Source organism: Ovis aries, chromosome 23 (assembly GCF_016772045.2).
Source record: "Ovis aries strain OAR_USU_Benz2616 breed Rambouillet chromosome 23, ARS-UI_Ramb_v3.0, whole genome shotgun sequence".
Lineage (NCBI taxonomy): Eukaryota > Metazoa > Chordata > Mammalia > Artiodactyla > Bovidae > Ovis > Ovis aries.
In genome coordinates, this window is record NC_056076.1 from 6,050,381 (window position 1) to 6,058,793 (window position 8,413).

Here is an 8,413-nt window from a genome sequence, read left to right on the forward strand (position 1 = left end):
CCTTAAATGGAGTGAGAGTGGGGTGGACTGGTGAGTTGGGCTGGAGCGGGGCTCGGTGGCCTGCCCACCCCCTGCTGGTGCTGGTGCTGGGTGCGGGATCATGCATGGGACCCTGCTGCTGCTGCTGGCGTCTCAGAAGCAGTGGTTGGCTTTTGGCCTTTCTGTATCTTGTTCCTAATTTACCCCAACTGCACATGCCTGCCAACATTTCTCATCCCTAGTTTCTTTGCATCTGTTGCTTGTGGAGACGTTTGTCCAGGTGCAAACTCGACAGTAGGGGTCCCAGGTCCCAGTCTGTCTCAATATCTCATAAAAACATGTTCATCATAACTCAAGTTTGCCCAGATAAGAATCTGTGTCTGCATGCAGCACAGGTGAGATCTGGGTGAATAGAAGTGATAAATACAATGTTTTGCAAAACTGCATTTCAATGATGTATTTCAGTAATTTATCAATTGGATTTGTGTCTGAGTCTAAAATGGAATGACTTAACTTTGCATTATTTAAAAAAGTAATCTAAGAAATGGTCATCTGTTTTGGATTTTCTATAACCAGAAAAAAAGGATAAATGGTATTTGGGAAGAGGTTTACTGTATCTCTTATTAATTTGTCCTGAAGAGAGACACTTCCACATAATTGGTTAATTGTCTTAATAAATGTAATTTGATTAAAGTTAAATACACGTTAGTTTTGTGAGTAGAGAAGGAAATGGCAACCCACTCCAGTATTCTTACCTGGAGAATCCCCACGGACTAAAAAGCCTGGAGGGCTAGTGTCCATGAGGTCACAAAGAGTCGGACATGACTGAGCAACTAAGCACTTTTTTGAGACATACTAATAACCAACTTTTTATTCAGCCAATATTTCAAGAAAGTGATCTTAAATCTATATTGTCTCCATAAAAATTCATAATTTGCTTTTTTATAATGTATCAAGCCTATTTTGTGGTTAATGAAAAAGTAGCAGTTACTAGATCACTCATTTGTTTTGGGATAGTAGATTATTTGATTTGCTAGTCACATTAGAAACCCAGTAAAATGCGTATGGTTTCAAATCCTAGGTAGGTAAGGAAATGTGTGATTGATGTTTCTCTAGTAGGCAGGCCAGAGGCAAGGGGAACTCCATATTATTAATATCTGTACTAAAGTTTACTGTGCTCTGAATAACTGACTTTGAAAAATGGCTCTCTGGGGCTTGGAGTGTGTCCTGTGCTGGACAGATGTGGCTGAGAAGGCACCAGTGGGAAGTTCATGGTACTCACAGGAAGAGAGCAGACTCCATCCTACTGGACTGGAAATAACATAAATCAAAGTGATGGATATGTTATATTACGGATCCCTTTACAGTAAATAAATGCTTCCATCTCCCCATCACCCTTTAGATGTATAAACCAAAAAGTCCTAAAAAAGTGACCAACTACCTATTACGTTGAAATCTCAAACTGTAGCCTGCCCACTTCCTCTGTCCATGGCATTTCCCATGCAAGAATACTGGAGTGGGTTGCCATTTCCTTCTCCAGCAAGCGCCTCTAATGAGGCTAAATTAAGGCATAGACAGGAACAGATTTTTTATGACAGTAGCGATGGTTTCCTCAACTCCTTGAATGAGTGTCTGTTCTCATCACATGACTTACAGTTGCCAAAAATGGGTTGGTGACTTTTTATGGTTGTCAGCTCTCTCCTTAGTACAATCATAATGTTTGTCTCTCTATGAGCCAGTTTTTCAAAGATTTTGCCCTCTTGACAGGTGGTTTTTTATTTGTTGCAAGTTATTGAAGGCCTCCAAATCCTCAATTTTGAACCAGTTGGAGTAAAGTGAAAGCCCTCCTCCAGAAGAGGAGACAAAGTGAATGATACAGTCTACACCCCCAACTGTGGCCTCATCAAGGAGTGAGATTTTAAAGGGAACAGAGTCGTTATAAAGTGGAGGTAGCCCCCAGGCAGTTTTCAAATGGGGGCTCTAAAGAAAAAAAAAGCAACATAACAAGGCCATCTTCATCAAGTCCCAAAGGCTTCATTTCCTAGTTGTGTAGCCTAAATATGTTCTCTGGGTTCATATCAGTATTTCTTGTAAGTGGAATGTAAATCTGTACGTCTGAGGTGGGGATGCCTTGAAGTATTAGTTACTGGCCAAAGAATAGACTGATGGCTAATAAGTCTCTTCCTTTTAGAAACTTGTCGCATCAGGGCAACTCTTTGGAGTTTCAAGATGCATAGTTGATTCTGTGATCTTCTGTGTTTTCAAAGCATCTTGGAATGACCTTGGGACTCCGTTTGGACTAGCTGAGTAGAATTTTCTTGCTCCACCTGTTTCTGCCCTTCATAATATCCTTCTGTAGCTTTCTATCTCATACCAAATGACATCCAAATGTTTGACTTAACCTAGTGTTTCTCAGAATTTAGCCTCATTAGAGGCGCTTGCTGGAGAAGGAAATGGCAACCCACTCCAGTATTCTTGCATGGGAAATGCCATGGACAGAGGAGGCGGGCAGGCTACAGTCCATCGGGTCACAAGAGGTAGAGCATGACTGAGTGACTTATGCTATGCTAGAGTCACTTGGAGGTGTTATAAAATAGTTGATCCTTAAACATGGGTTTGAACTGCCTGGATCCACTCATATCAATAATGAATGCTGCATGGTAATACAAGATCCCTGGTTGGGTGACTCATGGGATATGGACCTGTGGATGTTGAGGATCATAGGATACAGAGGAATTCTGTGATGGAGAGTATATTATACACAACATCCCTTATCCCTGAGCTATTCAAAGGTCAGCAGAGTAGATGCTGAAATTGAGGATGGACCCTGAGACTCTGTGTCTGAAATCCCCAGATGGTGCCAATGCTGCCACAGGACCACCCTTGGGGAGCCAGCCGCATAGACTGTCCTCCTGGCCTAACCCAGGCAGCCTCATCTTGGACCATTTCCCCACGCTCAGGCAGGTGTGTCAAACTGCTTGCACGTCCCACATGTTACAAGTGCTCTCTTGTGCTCCTCTGTTCCACCTTCTTCCTTTTAGGGTCTTTTGGCTGAAATCTTCTCTGAAGCCTGACACCCAATGCCCACCAAGATCTCCTTCAGGTCCCCTTGGCTGTTCCAGACATTTAACAAAGTTCGTTAGTCGACAGTTTTATTGAGGCTCTACTCTTACTTTGTTCATTTTTGTTTCCTTCATTTCTGCCCCTGAATTTTGGGTTTTCTGGGAAGAACTGTAATCACGTGTCAGATTCCTAAGTTTTACCTTAGTTTTCTCTGGTCCAAATTCAGTGGTTCTTAGCAAGTATTTCAGAACCAAGTGAAATACTTCTTTCAGCATCATTCTGTCTGTAACTAGGGGGCAAATCCCTTTGTCTCTCAGAGCCTGAGTTCTCACATCTGTAGGGGATGATACTAATGATCCCACTCCTTGTGATTTCATGAGTGTTAAGTGAGTAAAGACAAAAAGAATTGAGATGGAAACCTGGCAATTATGTCAGCAATTCACAAATGGGTACCATTATCACTAGAATGTACTGTCTACAAGAACAGTGACTTACACCTAAATAAATTTGATCTAAGGACAGCCTCAGTAACTTGGAGTGAATTATGACAATATTTGTAGGTGGAAGATTATGTCAGCAAGAACTACCTCAACATGGTAGTGTTTTTCTTATTGAATATACAGTGCTTACACTTTAAAAAACAGGTGTTATTTTTAGAGCAGTCTTACGTTCATATAAAAATTGAGCAGAATCCTCATGTGTCCCTTCATAGGGGCATAGTTTCCCCTGTTAACATCTTGCATTGTAGTATATTATAATTGAAGCAATGTTAACACATGATTATCTAAAGCTTGTAGTTTACATTGGGTTTACTCTTTGTACAGTCTTATGGGTTTTGATAGATTCATGGCACCTATCCAGTGTTACTATTGCTGGAGGCCAGGGATCTGGTTCAGCTGGTAAAGAATCTACCAGTAATATGGGAGACCTTGGTTCAATCCCTGGGTTGGGCAGATCCCCTGGAGAAGGGAAAGGCTACCCACTCCAGTATTTGGCCTGGAGAATTCCATGGACTGTATAGTCCATGGGGTCACAAAGAGTCAGACATGACTGAGCAACTTTCATAGGGATCACAGGAAACCCAGTGTTACAGTTTCACACGGAACAGTTTCACCTCCTTCAAATGACCCGTTCCACCTCATCACCTCTCAGAAAACCAATGCAGCCTACTCTCTCTACTCTAGAAAGGTACTTTCTCCTGCCGAAGTTTGCCTTTTCCAGAATTTCATAGTTAGAATCATACAGTATGTAGACTTTACGACTAGCTTCTTTCACTCTGCCATGTACACTGAAGGTTCTCCATCTCTTCATGGTTGATAAAACTTGTTACTTTCTATCACTGAATACTATTCTATTATCTGGATGTACCATAGTTTGTTTATTGATCTATTGAAGAACATCTTGGTTGATACCAATTTGACAGTTATGAGTGAAGCGGCTATCAACATTCATGTACAGGTTTTGGTATGATCAAAACTTAACTCACTTGGTAAACACTTGGGGTCATGATTGCTGGATTGGATGACAAGCCTTCATTTGGCTTTATAAGAATCTGATGAACTGTCTTCCAACATGGGTGCACCATTTTATTCCCCCCAGGAATGGATGAGAGTTCCTGTTTCTCCAATTCCCCAGAATTCAGTGCTGTTTGTGTTTTGGATTTTAGTGGTAATAGCAGATCCTTGTGTTTACATTTAAAGAAGCTCCTTCCCATAAAACTCCCTCTTGATCCTTGGTTGGTTTTGTGCTTGTGTAGTGGGAGATGGTTTGTCCAGGGCTTACACTTTCCTTTGTTCCCAGCCTGAAGCTAAACTTGAGAGAAACTTGCCAATCGAATTGCATAAAGTGAGCTGTGTAGCATAACTGATGTGAGCTGCATGGAGAACTCCCTAATTCATCTTGGGAATGAGGGGACGCAGACATGGAGCTGATCTTTGACCTCATCTCCCTTAGATGGTACAGGGTTTCATAACATCAGTCCTCCTAACACAGCAGAGGAGGAGAGTGAGGGCTGGGGACCAGGAGCTGGGGTAACGTGCCTGATGTTCCACTAGTTAATCCGGTGACCTTCAAGCACATCACATAACCTGTAGATCCACAGAGACGTGTACTATGGAATTTGTAAGGTCCTCCTAAGCTCCAAAACTCAGATTCTAAAGTCAGCCTCAGCACAAGTCATCAGTGCAGAACAAAGGGAAGAGGCCTTCAGCCCTCACTCGGAGGCGGACATGAGTTCATCAAGCAGAAAACTCTCTTGAGCGAGTTGTCAGTCTTTGAAGCGGCTGAGACTTGTGACAGGGAGGCCTAAGGTAAATTTCTTTGGGGGAGATGCTGGAAGCTTCACAAAGGGGATCTTGCCTGTTGTCGACCTGAGTGTGGGAATCACAGGGAGTCGGCGTCCCCGGCAGGACTGGGGTTTGGTTGCTGGTTTGCAGCAGCCAGGGCAGAAGGGAATTTGGAAACGGAGTGGAACACGCCCGTTTTGAGCGCTCTGATGTACAGCGACGCTCTGTCATGCTGAGAGCTTTATTATTTGTTCACTTATACATGATATTAGAGGGATTGTGTGACAAGCAAATTAAAAACTGAGTGCGGTGCAGAGGGACACTGGAGAGAGCCGGGAGTGACAGAGAAAAGCCATTGCCACAGCACGTGGTTCTGCGGTGCAGCGCCCGGGGCTCACAGCGCTTTTTAGGGGCAATGAAATCGCTTCTCTCCCTTTGAGACTGAACAGCAGGCGAGATATTGCTGGGAACTAAAGGGACATTTAACTTTAAGAAAATGAAAGGCACGCCTCACACTTTTTTGTCCTGCTTGTATCTTTGTCTCTAGTTAACATTTTGCACCGACCTTATTGGACTTTTGGAAAAGTCATTGGGGTGCAAAGGAAGCCAAAGGGCTGTAGTGAGCCCAGCTGATCGCTGCCAACCCCTGGGTCAGGGAGGAGTCCTGAACCATCACTGCTGTATTTTTTTTTTTTAATTGGAGGCTAATTACTTTACAATATTGTAGTTGTTTTTGCCATACGTTGACATGAATCAGCCATGGGTGTACATGTGTCCCCCATCCTGAACCCCTCTCCCACCTCCCTCCCCATCCCATCCCTCTGGGTCCTCCCAGTGCATCATCCCTGAGTGCCCTGTCTCATGCATTGAACTTAAACTGGTTATTTGTTTCACATAAGATAAAATGCATGTTTCAGTGCTATTCTCTCAAATCATCCCACCCTCTCCCTCTCCCACAGAGTCCAAAAGACCGTTCTATACATCTATGTCTCTTTTGCTGTCTCGCATACAGGGTCATCATTACCATCTTTCTAAATTCCTTATATATGTGTTAGTATACTGATTGGTGTTTTTCTTTCTTTTTTAATTTTAAAATCTTTAATTCCACAAACATGAACCCCCTCCCACCTCCTCCCCATAACATCTCTGGGTCATCCCCATGCACCAGCCCCAAGCATGCTGTATCCTGCGTCAGACATAGACTGGCGATACACATCTGTGTCTTTTCCTGTCTTGCATACATGGTCGTCATTGCCATCTTCCTAAATTCCATATATATGTGTTAGTATACTCTGTATAATCGGCTCCAATTTCATCCACCTCATTAGCACTGATTCAAATGTTTTTTTTTTAATGTCTGAGTAATATTCCATTGTGTATATGTACCACAGCTTTCTTATCCATTCATCTGCTGATGGACATCTAGGTTGCTTCCCTGTCCTGGCTATTATAAACAGTGCTGCGATGAACTTTGGGGTACTCGTGTCTTTTTCAATTCTGGTTTCCTTGGTGTGTATGCCCAGTAGTGAGATTCCTGGGTCATATAGCAGTTCCATTTCCGGGGTTTTCAGGAGTCTCCACACTGCTCTCCATAGTGGCTGTACTAGTCTGCATTCCCACCAGCACTGTAAGAGGGTTCCCTTTTCTCCACATCCTCTCCAGCATTTATTGTTTGTAGACTTTTGAATAGCAGCCATTCTGACACGTGAGATGGTACTTCATTGTGGTTTTGATTTGCATTTCTCTGATAATGAGTGATGTTGAGTATCTTTTCATGTGTTTGTTAGCCATCTGTATGGCTTCTTTGGAGAACTGTCTGTTTAGTTCTTTGGCCCATTTTTTGATTGGGTCATTTATTTTTCTGGAATTGAGCAGCTGGTTTTAATAACTGGCCTTTGTGGCCTCAGAGGTCCCGCTCATCCATTGGAGTGTCCTCATCCTTCTGAAGCAGTCCCTTGAGCGTCTCTGAGTCTCTCAGGGTGTCATCATCACCCCACCTGTGCTGAGACCACCCAGGTGAGGTCTCTTCACAGGAGACGGAGCCACATGCCCCGCTGGCATCTCAGCACAGGGGCCTCGTGATGCTGTTCCAGGTGCTTCTCCGAGGAGGGGACCAGATCCCTGAGACATCGGCCCTGAGGGACACCAGGGACCAGAGCCCAGAGACCTCAGCCCCAAGTGACAGAAGGCTTGGACACGACAGACAGGAAGGTCCTGGGGGGCTGCCCAGGCTGGGAGCACTTGCACAAGTGCCCCAGTGCTGAGCGGAGGCTTGACCAGCTGCAGCAGGTGACCTCTGTGGCCTCCCTGGTGGGGGTGCAGCTGTTGCAGCCAAAGAAAAGCACAGAGCAAGGCTGGGGCGGGGGTTGGAGGTAGGTGGGTAGCGACCGGGAAGTGGCTCCAGTCACTTCTGGCCACTCCCAGGAGCCCAGCCCCACCGTCCTTCCTGGTGACAGAGTCTGGTTTCTGCCACTCCATGCGCTCCTCTGGGAAGGACAGAGTAGACACATTGGCAGGAAGGACACTGACTGTGAGGGTGTCTGAACCGAGGTGATGATGGCTCCTGCCGTGCCTGGGATGGGGCGTCCCAGGGAGCTTTCTTCTGGATGGAGAACTACATGGACCTGAGGAAGATGGGCAGGCAGTGTCCTCACTGGGGTCAGGGGATGATATGACCCAGCTCTTCTGTGGTTAAAGTAGAAAATGCAGGGAGGCCCACTCTGGTCTCCACCTCCTGGTTCCTAACCGGCAAGACTGCATTTCTCAGTGAGATTTTGACCCTCCTTCCTGTCCTATCAGGGAGACTGGGGAGGAGGGATGGAGGGAGCTATGTCTCTTCACTTACCCTTGTTGTGGGCATGTCCTCCACACAGATCTTACTGTTTAATTACATATTCCTGATAAAGTGGTGAATTTTTGTGGAGTATAATATTTGTATTATGTTTTCCAAAGGATTTAAAATTATCTGTGTAGCTGGCAAATTCTATTTGAAAATAATTCACGTGGCTGGTATCTACCCATGCTTGGCAGATAGGATCCCCATCATATTGATTTGAAAATGATTAGAAATAAATACAGCTTTAAAA